This window comes from Aquarana catesbeiana, linkage group LG05, assembly GCF_042186555.1.
Source record: "Aquarana catesbeiana isolate 2022-GZ linkage group LG05, ASM4218655v1, whole genome shotgun sequence".
Lineage (NCBI taxonomy): Eukaryota > Metazoa > Chordata > Amphibia > Anura > Ranidae > Aquarana > Aquarana catesbeiana.
The window spans coordinates 468,538,921-468,556,137 of record NC_133328.1 but is presented as its reverse complement, the minus strand read 5'-3'; the positions used below and the strand labels follow the sequence as shown (position 1 = coordinate 468,556,137).

The 17,217-nt window shown below is 44.2% G+C and overlaps 1 pseudogene; it reads left to right on the top strand.

Moving 5' to 3' along the window:
* Window positions 1-1,250: 1,250 nt before the first annotated feature.
* LOC141146426 (U2 spliceosomal RNA) lies at window positions 1,251-1,353 on the top strand (annotated as a pseudogene).
* Window positions 1,354-17,217: the final 15,864 nt, after the last annotated feature.

Sequence of the window (17,217 nt, the reverse complement as noted above, 5' to 3'; positions counted from 1 at the left end):
TGTAAGTTTGCCCACTTACAAAGAAATGAAGGGTCTATAATTTTATCATAGGTGTATTTTATATAATAGAGACAGAATATCAACCAAACATCCAGGAAAAACACATAAAACAAATGCTATAAATTAAGTTGCAATTCAGTGAGTAAAATAAGTATTTAATCCCCAAGCAAAACATGACTTAGTACTTGGTGGAGAAACCCTTGCTGGCAAGCACAGAGGTATGATGTTTCTGTTAGTTAGTGACCAGGTTTGCACACATCTCAGGAGGGATTTTGGTCCACTCTTCTTTACAGATCTTCTCTAAATCCCTAAAGCTTCTTGGCTGTCTCTTGGCAACTTGAAGTTTTAGCTCCCGCCATAAATTTTCTTTAGGATTAAGGTCTGGAAACTGACTAGGCCACTCAATAACCTTAATATGCTTCTTCTTGAGCCACTCGTTTGTTGTCTTGGCAGTATGTTTTTGGTCATTGTCATGCTGGAAGACCTGTCTATGACCCATCTTAGGTGTTCTGGCTGAGGGAAGAAGGTTCTCACCCAAGATTTTACAATACATGGCCCCATCCATTGGCCCCTCAATGCGGTAAAGTTAGCCTGCACCTTTAGCAGAGAAACAGCCCCAAAGCATCATGTTTCCACCTCCAGGCTTAACTGTAGGGATTGTGTTCTTAGGGTCACAGTCAGCATTTTTCTGCCTCCAAACACGGCAAGTCGAGTTGATGCTAAAGAGCTCAATTAGTGGGGATATGTCCACCAGTGAAGGGCCTCTGTGCGATGCACAGAACAATCGTCTGGGGGGGATGTGTTCACTCTGCAAAGACATTATCGGTTTAGCGGATGTGTGCTCGTGTCACCCCTGTGTGCCCTTATCAACATATTTGGGGGGGGGCCGTGGCGTACACCTGCAGATAATCTCCCATCCACACTGGACAGTAGTATAGTCTGGGTATGCTTTGTTCTCTGAACAAAGAAGAATAAGGATTCAAGAAAAACAGTAAAAACGGGAGCTTTTGAGTTGTTATGGTCAGGGACAGAGTTCATGTTTGTTAGCCATGCGGCTTCCTTTGTTTAGTTGAAGAGCATGGCTTCCACGTAAAATATACACACTGTCACTGTCCTTGCCCAGACACGCCCATATGACTCTCCTAGCCATTATTCTGTATAAACTCATCCTGTTGCAAGGATTTCCTGTGTTGACATTCATATCCTGCGCGGTCATTTCCCATGGAGGAAGCGATTGGCTTCTGGGCCTTTTGGCTTCTCGGCCTTTTGGCTAAGATCAAGTGTAGTATCTGTTCTTATCAGTTTCCAGAGGAGGCACTGTGCTACTCTCAAAGGGGAGAGCCAGCAATTCCAATGGTGTTATAGTGCCTGGAAACGTGGTTTCAGCAAGGACTATGCCAAACTGCCCGACAGATACTGGGGGCTGGCCGATGGTTGAGTCTGAGCCGTCCGGAAGGGTGCTCCTGGTGAGGATGGGTGCTGCATCTGGGTCTGGCCGGAGGGTCGGGTCACTGGCCTTCTGGCCTAGATTGTGGTAGCTCTAGCTACTGACAGTTGTTCGGGAGAAAACACTTACTCCCCTTTATGAGGAGGGGAGAGTGGTTAGTATTTCCAGAATGTAATTAGGAAGGAGTGATGGGAGCGACGGTGGAGCCTGATGGTAAAGGGCTCTCACCAAGCTCCTTGAACTTCATGCCTTTCTGCCTGGAGTGGGGGCGGCTGTGGTATGGGTCGTTGGTCAGGGTTGGTCTTGAAAGCCTATGGAGTATGTGCTCCTGGAGTGGCAGTCCAGGGGTGCCAAAAAAATCACTGTGAGTGAGAGTCACTTTGGTTTGAGGCACCACGGTCACTGCACCATAGAACACGCTTTTTTAGCACCTGCCTCTTGGGCCGGGCCTTTTGGCTGGGACCAGAGGATTTTTTTATTCCTGGCCAGAGGGCCTGGTCATTGTTTTACACAATGGCCACTTTTTCACTCTCCTCTTCACTTATTCCTTCCCCACTTTATTTTATTTATTAAGCCTATGTTTGTCACTTTTTGTATTTTTGTGTTTGTACACGGTTTGTTGCACTGTGTGATGAGTAGGGTTGCAGGTCCTTGGGCCAGCCCTGAAAGTCTTGGGAGGGGGTGGATAATAGGCCTTTTGGCTTGGTTCACCCTCTCTCATGGGGTCTCCCTTCGGGGGAGCCTCACCTAGTACTTGGGTGGGTCTGTTTTGGCAGGCCCTCCAGAGAACGGGGTCCGTCTGGTTTCGCCAGATGGACCAACTGTAAGTACCCTTGTCCCCGTCTGGAGCCTAATGCCCCGGGGCATTCAGGGCAAGGCACTCTGATTTTAGAGGGCTTGTGTACCCGTTTGCTTTTTTTCTGTTTCACTCTTTATGTGTGTGCACATTTTTTTGGCACCGGGTGAAGTTTTTTTGGGTGTGTCATGCAAGCCATAGGCTTTCAAAAAAAAAAAAGGAGGAAGCGATTGGCTGTTGGGGTGATCCCTGTTTATCATTGCTTTTGTTGTTTTTGAATAAAAGGCCCAGTGTGGTGCTCGGTGGGGGCTAAGATGAGGACGTAAGCTGTGGTCATGTCTGTTTACTTGGGAATATGCGGGAAATAGAGTGATAGGTAAGATGCAATATACCATTAGACGAAATGGGCACTTATTAGGGCTAAAAGCATATAATGTTTTTTTCCAGACAGTTCATTGGCGGGCCATTGTAGGAGTGAACTGAACCTCCTTCACATCGGATCAATCTCTATCCGATGCTTTAAGTAGGTTCTGCTTTGAACAAATTTTACATCTTTTGGTATAATGCCGGGATTTTAATTGTATGTTTGTTATGTGTAAGTAACCGTATGTTGTGTAATATGTTTGTGATGTAAATGAGAAATAGAAACGTATGAATTGTGATTATTACCTTTGTATGGGACCAAGACACATACCCCCATAAGTGTAAAAATATTTTTAAGTAAAGGGTTTGTCTTTAAGTTGCTCTTGAAAACGCCTGCCGCATATTCAAGTAATCCATGTGGCTGAGGGGGGAAGGGCGGCCATGCATTGTTGGGACATGTCTTGCAGGATTCTAGACAATAGCATGGGGGGGAGTTCTTTTGTTTTGAGATGAAAAGGTCAAGCATGCAAGCAGCATTGTCTTGGTCCTGTGTATCTGTTGACCTTCCAACTTTCAGAGCCAAGTATTGTTTTGTATTTGGGAACAGGAGTATATGTTTGAGCCGTGTTATTTTGTGTTTTATGTAACTTTGGCATTTAGGCATCTGTTGTTTGATTGGATAGCCCATATCTACGGTTAAGTGCACCTTCACAATTGTTTTAGTCAGTTTTTGTGGAGAAAGTGTTGGTGTTTTAGTGAAGAAATCTTGGTTTGTGCTGGTTTTGGTGGGATCAGCAACTGCATTTCATGTGTTGCTATCTACCATGTGGCCCTTTTTGTCGTCAGCCATTTTGCTACCATGTGGTCCAATTGTCATCGACCATTTTCGTTGCCCATTTTCACTATGTGGCCATGGCTTGATTTTCATTTGTTGCAACTGCCATTTCATTTTGGTTCATAGAGGCGCAGTTTAAGGATTTTATACTGTTTAGCCTAAAATCATCCCAGAGTGGAAATTGCGCCAATTTCAGGAGTGAGACACCGGGAACTGAGAAACTTTTTAGTTTAATTTTTCAACTCACTGGTTTAAATTGTTTTTCCACTGTAAGATTTCGAAGGCACCATTTTTGTTGTCCTTTGTGTGTGCGAAGCCATGTGGTCTGAGCCACCACCTTGTCTCTAGGCACCATTTCCTTTTAAGTGAATTCAATCTTTTCAGGTTTAGCTATTTTTGTACTTTTCAGTAAAACTTTTGCGTTTTTTGTATTGAATTTTGGTTTTAAGTGAAATCTCTACTTTGCACTGAATTTACTAACTTTAACTGAGTTTTTGTACTTTTAGCGGTGTGTGTTATTTTTATTTTTAATTGTTTGGACGTATTCTTTTGAGTTTCTCAGAGGGCAATTCATTCCCCCGCCCACCCATTGTTTTGGGTTTTATCTCTTTAGAAGTTCAGGGAAGATGAAGCTAGGCTTCCCCTTCCTGTCCTGATGTGCGCTCGTGTCACCCCTGTGTGCCTGATCAACATACTTGGGGGGGGCCGTGGAGTACACCTGCATATAATCTCCCATCCACACTGGACGGTAGTATAGTCCGGGTATGCTTTGTTCTCTGAACAAAGAAGAATAAGGATTCACAAAAAACAGTAAAAACGGGAGCTTTTGAGTTGTTATGGTCAGGGACAGAGTTCATGTTTGTTAGCCATGCGGCTTCCTTTGTTTAGTTGAAGAGCATGGCTTCCAGGTAAAACATACACACTGTCCCTGCCCAGACACACCCATAAGACTCCCCTAGCCATTATTTTGTATAAACTCATTCTGTTGGAAGGATTTCCTGTGTTGACATTCATATGCTGTGAGGTCATATCCTGTTTGTCATTTCCCATGGAGGAAGTGATTGGCTGTTGGGGCGATCACTTCCTGTTTGTCATTGCAATGAACCACCACGGCTGAAAGAGTGTTGACCTCTCTACAACAGGGGAAATGCCCTGTTGAGGACTACGTAACGGAATTCTGCACGTGGACTGAAGACACTGCATGGAACAACGCTGCCTTGCGCCATCAGTTTCGCTTGGGCCTGTCCAGAACGAATTAGCAAGAGTGGGGCCCCCTGATACTTTGGAACCTACAATTCAGTTGGCTATCCAGCTTGATCGTAGGCCCGTGCCATATGGATGATCCCATGAGTACCCATGGCTCCACACCTGAGAACCCCTGAGACCCACGCATCAACCCCAATTCATGATGTAGAACCGATGCAACTCGGCTTAGTTCGTGCACCCCTCACACCCGAAGAGCGACAACACCATCGCCTGAACAATTTATGCCTGTACTGTGGTGGAGCGGGTCACTTTCTTCAGGGATGTCCCATTAGTAAGTGGATCGAATCCTCATCTATTTCACCGTACGTTGTTAAATCCTCACATCTGGATAGTAAATAAATAAATGTAGCGCTATGTGTAAAATTATAAATATAAAGTGCAAATCTCTAAAATAAATGAATCCTACATATAAATGAATAGTCCATAAAATGAAAAAATGAAGAAATAAAACATAAAAAACTCTTCTTGTGAACAGTGTATCCACACAATTCCACCACAGTGATTGTTCGTCCTCAAAAGGAGTGCACACCACCACCAGTAAAAACGCGCGCTCACCTCCCAGATGAGTCAAAACTCATATGTGGATCTCCCCACTAGCTCTTTGCTCTCACTTCCTCTTCCCAATCAATGGTGGGTAATCCAGATGGCTCTTTTCTTAATGATAACTCAGCTCATTAATATCCATAGAAACGGATCATCTCCCAGCTAGGCTCAAGATTCCATGAGTTCAGGACATGTAAATAATAAGTATAGAGACCATAGTGTTCTCCATATACAAATTTATTCAAAGCCCACAAACGGACAAGTTGCACTTACAAGATAAAAACTTTTAAAATCATATAAAAACCTCCAGAGTAGCACCGCCATGTCCACGTACACAGTGCGTGGCTGAACGTGACTATCAGCTCCTCCCTTCTAGACGCGTATCGGCCAATCACAGGCCTTCCTCTCTTCTAGATGTAACAGATCCCTACACACACTTACAGTGGAGTGGAGGGCCTACACAGGGAGGTATAACAGTGCCACCTATACAGGATGGGCCTGGGGCTACCTGGGACTGCCTACATAGGGAGTTACTAGAACCAGGCAAGTTGGGGAGTGGGTGTTGCACACTGTGCAAATATCACCACTAAATCCTGCATTTTGTACACACCACACCCCTAAACCTTTTACTCTGTATGAAATGCACCCCTGGAACTGCACTCTGTTCATAACGCACCCCTGAAATCTGCACTCTGTACATAGGGCTTCCCTGTAACTACGTTCTATACATAACGCACTCCTGAACTCTGAACTCTGTATGTAGTTAGTGTACCCCTGAACTCTGTGATTGGGCCCTGGTGGGTCCTCTTTTTTCAGCTGACCCAGTGGGATCCGTGATCCTGATTTAGAGCCGACGGGGGTTGCTAAGCAACACCAAGCTAACTGGAATCATACTAATTGTACAATAGAATTAAAAGCTAGCTCGATATTATGCTTCAAACTGCGCACACATGAACTTGACTCAATAAAAATGAAACTTATATGATGCAAATAATGATGTAAAAAATGATACAAATCTTTGATGAGTACACATAAATGAAGATTAACATGAAAATTAAATAAATAATCATGATGATAAAGTAATCATAAAAATCATGGAAGTTGTAAATAATTAACCAGTAACTGGTAGAAGGTTAATAATTCATCAATAATCAGAATGAACAATCATAATAAATAATAATTAATAACTGATTAATAAAATATTAATTGTAATTGGCTTTTGCAGCACTTCCCCTCTGCACAGCCCGGCAAGGCTTGCTGAGGACGGGCTCTCCCCTCCACATCTGAATGGCTCATCTGCTCCCCTGTTCATGTTATGCTGTGATTCCTGGTATGTTTGTGAGTGCATTTTACCTTTATTATGTAATAAACACATATTGTTTTTAGCATACTACACTATAGCCTGTGAGCAGGTTTCTTCTTTTTGTACCAAAAGCAATACACCCTGCTAAGTGCTATAACTTGCATTTAACAGATAACAATAATTAGGGATGCTGATTAACTCAAAAGTAGATATAATTTGCCTTCAGAATAGGTTTCTGAAATATTTAAAATTCAAAATGTGTAGAGTGCTACTTGTTTCATGTATTCAACTTTAACATTCAAAACAGTTCTCTTTGATTTGAACAAAATTACTAAATTCATACTTTGAAAAGCACAAAAAATGGACTTTAAAAGTTTAGTCATCACTGCACTGGGCAGTGTTTTTTAACATATTTTTGTACCATATATGTAATAAAATTTATTTTATTTTTAGTATAATTGGTGCCTTTAAATTCAATTTTTTTTTTTGTGCTTTTCAAATTTCTACTACTATTGAGGACGCGGCACTCTAGGCTCCCACAGATCCATCCTGTGTTGGAGCTTCTCTAGCTTGTTTGATTCATAAATTCACACTTTGAAAATCTAAATTCAAATCCAATGTACCAAACAAGTCCCAATATTCTTCCCTTTCCATAGTGTTTTAGGCAACACTCACCTTATGCGTGTTATGTATTCTCATCTTGATTTTCATGCATTCACTATAAATAGCAAAAAGAAGGATTATCTTGTAGGTCACACGATAAACAAAACTGATAAAGAATAGAATTTTGACTTGCAAATGAACATGTTCCAATGCTGATTAGACTCTTTAATCAAGGTCTCTGGATTAGTAACTTCTTATATAGCATATAGTAGAACATATTTTTAGCAACTGATCTACAAACAGAGGGCGAGTGTGTATTTCAACATACAGTATTCATTGTAGTATAGCAATAAATATGCACATACTGTTCAGTTTATTAATTCTTTCCTCACTCATTCTAATTTGCATAACTAATATGTTTACTCAATGGACCCTTTTCAATAAATGTTTTTGGGATTACTGGCTCCATCTAGTGGCCATCATTTTAACATTCTACCATATCTTCATTTACATCAGCATTACACATTAAAGTAATTAAAGTTATATATTATTATACTGCTTTTCTGTGTTAAAATTGCAACCTAATATAAATTATCTTTTTTTAAAACAAAAACTTTAGATATATCGAAAAGCTGCTTTTAATCAAGCATTTATAGTTGAAATTAAAAATGTAATCTTAAAGTAGCAAAGGCCAGCACTACAGAATGATTAGAATGTGGATTATAAGAATATGCATGGCAGAAGAGGTCATTTTGATTTACTACACTTACATATACCCATCTAACATCAACTTTCTGATTTCATGACTGGCCCTTTAAACTTTTTTAAGATGTTACCTGCTCTCTGCCATGCAATCTTACCTGGAAAATTCCTCCTCCTCTCCTGTATCTGTGTCACTAAGAATATAAATAAGGGAAAAGGGGGTTACCAAAACAAAATACAGAAACAATAAACTCAGAACACTGTATCAAACTATAAAAAAAATGTGTTATTGTTTTCTTTGAACCTATCAAAAAGATCCATCATTACATGGGCTTGTGATACCCCATCACCAGGACAGGATGGGAATTAAAATATTTCAATGGGGACACAGAAGGCAATACAAATTTGACGCAACTGACTAAAGAACTTTTGGTTGCAGTTGGATTTTAAATAGAAATATGGTCCATCTAAAAGTATGTCAATTATCAAGACCAAATGAATCTTGTGTGCATTGTATGTACTATTCAACTTTAGGAAATAAAAGTCAAGAACAGCCCTTTGGATCTTGTTTTAAAGTGTTTCAACATATAGGGGGTTATTTACGAAAGGCAAATCCACTTTGCACTACAAGTGCGCTTGGAAGTGAAGTCGCTGTAGATCTGAGGGGGACATGCAAGGAAAATAAAAAAACGCATTTTAGCTTGCACATGATTGGATGATACAATCAGCAGAGCTTCCCCTCATTTCAGATCTTCCCCTCAGATCTATAGCGACTGCACTTCCAAGGGTACTTTCAGTGCAAAGTGGATTTGCCTTTCGTAAATAACCCCCCATAGTTTGCTATGAGTTTAACAAGCTAGTTTAGGAATAACAGCTCACGTGCAGCAAAAAGGAAAGTTATCCCATCAGGTCATGGTGTAACAAATAATTCTGCGCTGCCCAAAAAGGAGAGCAGCTAACACAGCAAATAGGATATATGCACTAAAATTGGAAAACAAAAAGTGTAGCGCTAATATGCAAAACCTGAAAAAAGAAATGTGATAAACAATATAAAATAGTATATATAGTGTAAATACCATAAATTCAGTGACTAATAATACACCCATCAAAACAAAATCCAAGTAAAAAGTAGATATGTGATATGAGTCCCATATGTATGAAAACCTTTGTATGAAAATCGTGACGGTGAACAGATGAAATCCAAAAGTGAAGAAACACCACCACCAATAATGAGGAGGCTTACCAGAAAGTTTGAACCCAAAAGAACATACGTTCGATGGGTCAAACAGGCTTGTGTTGTAAAACAACCAATGGGAATGCAGAGTCCTATGGAAGTTGCAACTGGAACCTATGGACGTCCATGGACTGATATGTCTCTTGGAAGTGGTACCCCGATGTGCATACGTAGCAATGGAGTTAAGATTGAGAGAACAGAAAAGGCCACATAGTGTAATTTTGTATATAAAAATGAACAGTTTATTAAAAAGAAGATAAACTCACATTTAAGTAGATAAAACTCCTGTGTGTCACTCCTGTGTTCATTCTTAACTGAAGCATAGCAAACTATGTTTACTATGCTTCAGTTTGTGAATGAACAGGAAGCCTCTTAGCACAGAGCACTTCCCATTAGTTCACTGTCCAGTGAAGTTGAGGCAGCAGAGAAAGGGACTGGGGAAGCTCTGTCCTCAGTACCCTTCTCTGTCTTAAATGTGAGACATCAGGGGTCTGTTTAGACCTCTGATATTTCACCAAAGCCCCCCAACAGGGCTCCTAAAAAAAAATAAAAAAATAACATTGTAAAAAAATAATTTAAAAAAATAAAATTGTAAAAAATAATAATAATAAAAACTACTGACACCAATCTCTGCTCTACTGACACCATCCACTGCTCTGCTGATATACATATATGTGTGTTTGTGCTCTGTTATGCACACCCTAATGCAATAGGCTGCACACACTAATGGTTTATATAATAACAATAATAATAGCAATTAAAACATTTCAGAACAGAAAATTCGAATGTACCTAGTAATGGTGTAGCATTGGAACATCTGTCTGTCTGTTTTTTTATTGTTTCGTTGAGGGGCATTTTCCTAATGACTCCAAATAAAATGAGGGGAAATCTACTTCACAGAATGGAAAGTTTTGGTGCTGAAAAAACTTGGAATATGACTAGTATTTAAGATAGATTCATACACTGATGTGTATATTTCTCTCTGACCTGCTGCTTCAATCAGCATTGCTGTTTCCAGTGTCTCCTCTGCTCCTAGTGTGTTCCCATGTTTAATGCAAGAGACTTTTGTGAGACAGTACTCCTGTGCATTGTTGACTCTAAAGCCTCGTACACACGATCAGTCCGTTTTTTGCTGCATGCTAGTCTCATATCGAAAGTGAAGAGTTTACTTACCATGCGAAAATTCTCGTACCACAGAATACAACTTCAGAAGTGACGTGTGTTGAATAGGGTTGAGCCGAACACCCCCCCGGTTCGGTTCGCACCAGAACCTGCGAACGGACCGAAAGTTCGCACGAACGTTAGAACCCCATTGACGTCTATGGGGCTCGAACGTTCGAAATCAAAAGTGCTCATTTTAAAGGCTAATTTGCATGGTATTGTCCTAAAAAGGGTTTGGGGACCCGGGTCCTACCCCAGGGGACATGTATCAATGCAAAAAAAACTTTTAAAAACGGACGTTTTTTCGAGAGCAGTGATTTTAATGATGCTTAAAGTAAAAAAAAAAAAAAAGTGAAATATTCCTTTAAATATCGTACCTGAGGGGTGTCTATAGTATGCCTGTAAAGTGACGCGTGTTTCCCGTGTTTAGAACAGTCCCTGCACCAAATGTCATTTTTAAAGGAAAAAATCTCATTTAAAACTGCTTGCGGGTTTAATGTAATGTCGGGTCCTGGCAATATGGATGAAAATCAGTGAGACAAACGGCATGGGTACCCCCCAGTCCATTACCAGGCCCTTTGGGTCTTGTATGGATATTAAGTGGAACCCCGCACCCAAATTAAAATAAGGAAAGGTGTGGGGCCACCAGGCCCTATATACTCTGAACAGCAGTATACAGGCTGTAGGTTTGTTGTTAAGTAGAATCTCTTTGTAATTTTGAACGGGTACATTTTTAACGTGTTTAGCTCCAGCCAAAAAATATTTTTTAAGCTTTTTGGAAAACATAGGGAAGGGTTATCACCCCTGTGACATTTGTTTTGCTGTCTTTCCTCCTCTTCAGAAGATTTCACCTCACTTTTTGTCCCAATGGATTGGAAAGCATCAGTGGAAAGGAGAAATGTTTTTCCCATATTAACTCTTACAAGAGAGAATTTCCCTTCCTTGGGGTAGATTTATTCTCACTTCCTGTTGTCTCCTTCCGTTTGCAAGTAGGAGTCGTTTGTAAGTTAGTTGTTTGAAAGTAGGGTCCTGCCCTATATACTCAGCAGAAATTTGGGCCTTAGGTGTTGCTGTGGCCACAACACTGTAAGCCCTCACAGGGCTCTGCTGTGAAATATTAGATCAAGAATTGTAATTACATGCCCCTGTTGAACAAGGGCTGAAAAATTGGGCCTTAGGCACTGGTGCTGGTGCCACAACACTGCAACCCCTCACAGACACTCTAGTTGGAATGCAGGAACGAGCCCTGCTGCAAAGTATTACATCAAAAATCGTAATTACACGCCCCTGTTAAACAGGGGCTGAAAAATTGTGCCTTAGGCACTGGTGGTGGCACCCAGAACCAAAAATGTTCTTACAAGCTATCAGCGTGATGATTGAGGAGGAAGAGGATAATTACTCAGGGATAGTCACTCAGCATCAGCATAGGCAGTCTTTGAAGGGATCTGAGATTTCAAAATAAATTATTCGGTTACATCAGCATCAGGTGCTTGGTAGCTGGTGGTGATCCAAGACTCATTCATTTTTATGAAGGTCAGTCGATCGACCGAGTCAGTGGACAGACGCACCCTGTGATCGGTTACCACGCCTCCAGCAGCACTGAATGTGCGTTCCGAAAGAACGCTGGATGCAGGACAGGCCAGTAGCTCAATTGCATACTGTGCAAGCTCTGGCCAGTGATCCATCCTCAAGACCCAGTAACCCAGAGGATTTTCGGTGGGAAAGGTGTCCAAGTCTGATCTTGCCCCTAGGTATTCCTGCACCATGTAAAACAGACGCTGGCGATGGTTGCTGGAACCGATCATACCTTGGGGCTGCGGACCAAAAAATTGTCTGAACGCATCGGTCAGACGGCCATCTTCTCCACCGCTCCTTCTTTGACTGACCGAAGCCTCAGCAACACGTTGTCCAGAAACAGGAGTTTGTAACCTCCCAGTCTCTGGGAACGCGTTGCACAGACCTTTCTGCAAGGCCTCCCGAAGATGTTTCATCCTCTGCTCCCTCTGCGATGGCAAGATAAGGTCCGCAACCTTACCCTTGTAACGTGGATCAAGGAGGGTTGCCAGCCAGTATTGGTCCTTCTCCTTGATACCACGAATACGAGGATCCTTACGCAGGCTTTGCAGGATCAGGGAGGCCATGCAGCGTAGGTTTGCTGAGGCATTCGGTCTGGAGTCCTCTGGGTCACTAAGGACGACATGGTCCGCAGCCACCTCCTCCAAGCCACGTACAAGTCCATGTATTTCTTTGGACTGATCCCTTAAAGACTGCTGCTGATGCTGAGTGCCAGGCTCCACCTCCATACTGACACAATCTTCCTCCTCCTCCTCCTCCTCTTCCTCCTCGTCCTCTTCCTGTGTGATCGGCGGGCACGCAGGAACACTGTCTGGATAAAGGGGGCCTTGAGAGCTAAGGAAGTCCTCCTCTTCCTGCCTCTGTTCTGCCTCAAGTGCCCTGTCCATTATTCCACGCAGCGTGTGCTCCAACAGGTGGACAAGGGGGACAGTGTCACTGATGCATGCACTGTCACTGCTCACCATCCTCGTGGCCTCCTCAAATGGTGACAGGACAGTGCATGCATCCCTGATCATGGCCCACTGGCGTGGGGAAAAAAAACCAAGCTCCCCTGACCCTGTCCTGGTGCCATAGTCGCACAGGTACTCATTGATGGCCCTCTGCTGCGTGTGCAGCCGCTGCAGCATGGCCAACGTTGAGTTCCACCTGGTGGGCATGTCACAGATTAGGCGGTTCTTGGGCAGGTTAAACTCCTTTTGGAGGTCCGTCAGCCGAGCACTGGCATTATATGACCGGTGGAAATGCACACAGACTTTCCTGGCCTGCCTCAGGACATCCTGTAAGCCCGGGTACCTGCCCAAGAACCGCTGCACCACCAAGTTAAGGACGTGAGCCAAACAGGGCACATGGGTCATTTGTCCCTGTCGGAGGGCAGAGAGGAGGTTGGTGCCATTGTCGCAAACCACCATTCCTGCCTTAAGTTGGCATGGCGTCAACCACCTCTGAACCTGCCCCTGCAGAGCTGACAGAACCTCTGCCCCAGTGTGGCTCCTGTCCCCCAAGCACACCAGCTCAAGCACCGCATGGCATCTTTTGGCCTGCGTACTTGCGTAGCCCCTTGAACGACTACGGAGCACCGCTGGTTCCGAGGAAGAGGCCATGGAGGAAGAAGAAGAGGAGGGGGTGGAGGAGAGAGATGTGTCACAATCATTAGCATTTTGGAGGCGTGGTGGCGGAACAACCTCCAACACTACTGCACCTTGTCCTGCATCCTTCCCAGCTGCCAGCAGAGTCACCCAATGCGCCGTGAAACTTAGGTAACGTCCCTGTCCATGCCTGCTGGACCATGAGTCAGCGGTAATATGCACCTTACCGCTGACCGCCCTGTCCAGCGAGGCATGGACATTGCCTTCCACATGCTGGTAGAGAGCCGGAATCGCCTTCCGTGAGAAAAAGTGGCGTTTGGGTACCTGCCACTGAGGAACCGCACATTCCACAAACTCACGGAAGGGGGCAGAGTCTACCAACTGAAAAGGCAGCAGTTGAAGTGCTAGCAATTTTGCCAAGCTAGCATTCAACCGTTGGGCATGTGGATGGCTGGGAGCAAACTTCTTTTGGCGGTGCAGCAGCTGGGGCAGGGAAATTTGCCTGGTACAATCTGACGTCGGTGTACCAAAATCAGATTGCCCACAAGTACGTGGCTGTGACACACCTAATTCTACACCTTCATTCCTCTCAGTGCAGGTCTCAGAGAGGACTGAAGGTCTAGTGGGGTTGGAAATCTCAGCTGATGAGGAGCAAGCAGAGGTCCTCTTTGTTCTTTGGTGTGGGTCTTTTAGATACGCTTGCCAATGAACTGCATGGCAGGTCAACATATGTCTGGTCAAGCATGTGGTACCCAAGCGGGAGATGTTTTGGCCACGCGAGATACGCTTGAGACATATGTTGCAAATAGCAGCGGTGCGATCTGATGCACTCGTCTCAAAAAAGGCCCACACCAAAGAACTTTTTGAATAACGCGCAGAGACTGCAGCGCCCTGCACATGTGGAGCTTTGGGGTGTGATGCAGTCAATGTGCTGCCCTTAGGCTGGCCCCTGGAGGGCATCCTGCCTCGTTGGTGATGTGCCTCCTCCTCCTCCTCTCTCCTATCAGGCACCCACGTTGAGTCAGTGACCTCATCATCCCCTCCCTCCTCATCACTGGAGCAAACCTGGCAGTATGCTGCAGCAGGGGGAGCATGACTGCCAGATTGCTGTCCTTCTTGGGCACCCCCTCTGTCCATGCTCGTGTTACTGCCTTCATCGAGCTCAGTATCATCATCAGAGCCTTCCAAACGCTGGGCATCCTCCTGGAGCATGTACCCAACACTGTGGTCAAACAGTTCGAGGGACTCCTCAGGAGGACATGGTGGGGCTAGGGAAGGAGTCACTGATGACATTGAGCCGAGGGAAGAGGCCGCTGCTTTGCCAGACAAAGTACCCTGGGCATGGGTGAGAGAGGATGAGGAGGATGAGGACGGCTTGGTCATCCACTCGACCAAGTCTTCTGCATGTTGCGGCTCAACATGGCCAGCTGCCGAAAAAAAGGCCAAGCGTGTCCCATGGCCACGTGCTGATGAGGATGCACCGTCTCCACGACCAGCACTAGACACAGAGCCTGCTTGCCCTCTCTTATTGGCTTGTGACTGTCTGCCTCTCCTTCTTGGCCTTCCAGACATACTAATGGCCTGTAGCTGCACTAAGCTGGGATATATATATATATATATGTACTGATACTGCAGCTAGCAAAATCAACTGCCTGCCTGTAGTATGAGAACACCACCAACCTTCTACAGGTAGCTTTAGCTGAACACTGTGAGGTGGACGCACCCCACTAACTTGTAGGTTTAGCAGAACACTGTGAGCAGGACGCACTGCACTAACTGTAAATAGTCTAGCTGCCTGACTGTGGTACTAATAGGATCAAAAGAACACCAGCAATTTTCTTCAGGTAGCTGTATTTACTGTAACAAGACAAGCCTGCCTGTCAGTAAGAAGATAACAGAAACGGATCTAGCTGAACACTGTGAGCAGGACGCACCCCACTAGCTTGTAGGTTTAGCTGAACACTGTGAGGTGGACGCACCCCACTAACTTGTAGGTTTAGCTGAACACTGTGAGCAGGACGCACCCCACTAACTTGTAGGTTTAGCAGAACACTGTGAGCAGGACGCACTGCACTAACTGTAAATAGTCTAGCTGTCTGACTGTGGTACTAATAGGATCAAAAGAACATCAGTAATTTTCTTTAAAATACTGTAACAAGACAAGCCTGCCTGTCAGTAAGAAGATAACAGGAACGGATCTAGCTGAACACTGAGCAGGACGCACCCCACTAGCTTGTAGGTTTAGCTGAACACTGTGAGGTGGACGCACCCCACTAACTTGTAGGTTTAGCTGAACACTGTGAGCAGGACGCACCCCACTAACTTGTAGGTTTAGCAGAACACTGTGAGCAGGACGCACTGCACTAACTGTAAATAGTCTAGCTGCCTGACTGTGGTACTAATAGGATCAAAAGAACACCAGCAATTTTCTTTAAAATACTGTAACAAGACAAGCCTGCCTGTCAGTAAGAAGATAACAGGAACGGATCTAGCTGAACACTGTGAGCAGGACGCACCCCACTAGCTTGTAGGTTTAGCTGAACACTGTGAGGTGGACGCACCCCACTAACATGTAGGTTTAGCTGAACACTGTGAGCAGGACGCACCCCACTAACTTGTAGGTTTAGCAGAACACTGTGAGCAGGACGCACTGCACTAACTGTAAATAGTCTAGCTGCCTGACTGTGGTACTAATAGGATCAAAAGAACACCAGCAATTTTCTTCAGGTAGCTGTATTTACTGTAACAAGACAAGCCTGCCTGTCAGTAAGAAGATAACAGAAACGGATCTAGCTGAACACTGTGAGCAGGACGCACCCCACTAGCTTGTAGGTTTAGCTGAACACTGTGAGGTGGACGCACCCCACTAACTTGTAGGTTTAGCTGAACACTGTGAGCAGGACGCACCCCACTTACTTGTAGGTTTAGCAGAACACTGTGGGCAGGACGCACTGCACTAACTGTAAATAGTCTAGCTGCCTGACTGTGGTACTAATAGGATCAAAAGAACACCAGTAATTTTCTTTAAAATACTGTAACAAGACAAGCCTGCCTGTCAGTAAGAAGATAACAGGAACGGATCTAGCTGAACACTGTGAGCAGGACGCACTGCACTAAATGTAAATAGTCTAGCTGCCTGACTGTGGTACTAATAGGATCAAAAGAACACCAGTAATTTTCTTCAAAATACTGTAACAAGACAAGCCTGCCTGTCAGTAGGAATATAACAGGAACGGATCTAGCTGAACACTGTGAGCAGGACGCACTGCACTAAATGTAAATAGTCTAGAAGATAACAGGAACGGATCTAGCTAAACTGAATACAGTGTATATATATATATATGCAACACCTGGGATGCATATATATACACAATACACTTTAAGTGCAGCTAACTGACTGACTGTCCTGCCTAATCTAGCTAACTCAAATGAAATGACACTGTCTCTCTCTCTCTCTAAGCACACCGGAACACACTGCACAGGGCCGCCGTGCAGGCGGCCTTATATAGTGTGGGGCGTGTACTAAATCCCCTGAGCCATAATTGGCCAAAGCCTCCTTGGCTTTGGCCAATTATGGCTCTCTGTTAAGGCGGCGCTGTGATTGGCCAAGCATGCGGGTCATAGTGCATGCTTGGCCAATCATCAGCAAGCAATGCACTGCGATGCCGCAGTGAATTATGGGCCGTGACGCGCCACACGAATTTGGCGCGAACGGCCCATATCGTTCGCAATTCGGCGAATGATCGAACAGCCGATGTTCGAGTCAAACATGGGTTCGACTCGAACACGAAGCTCATCCCTAG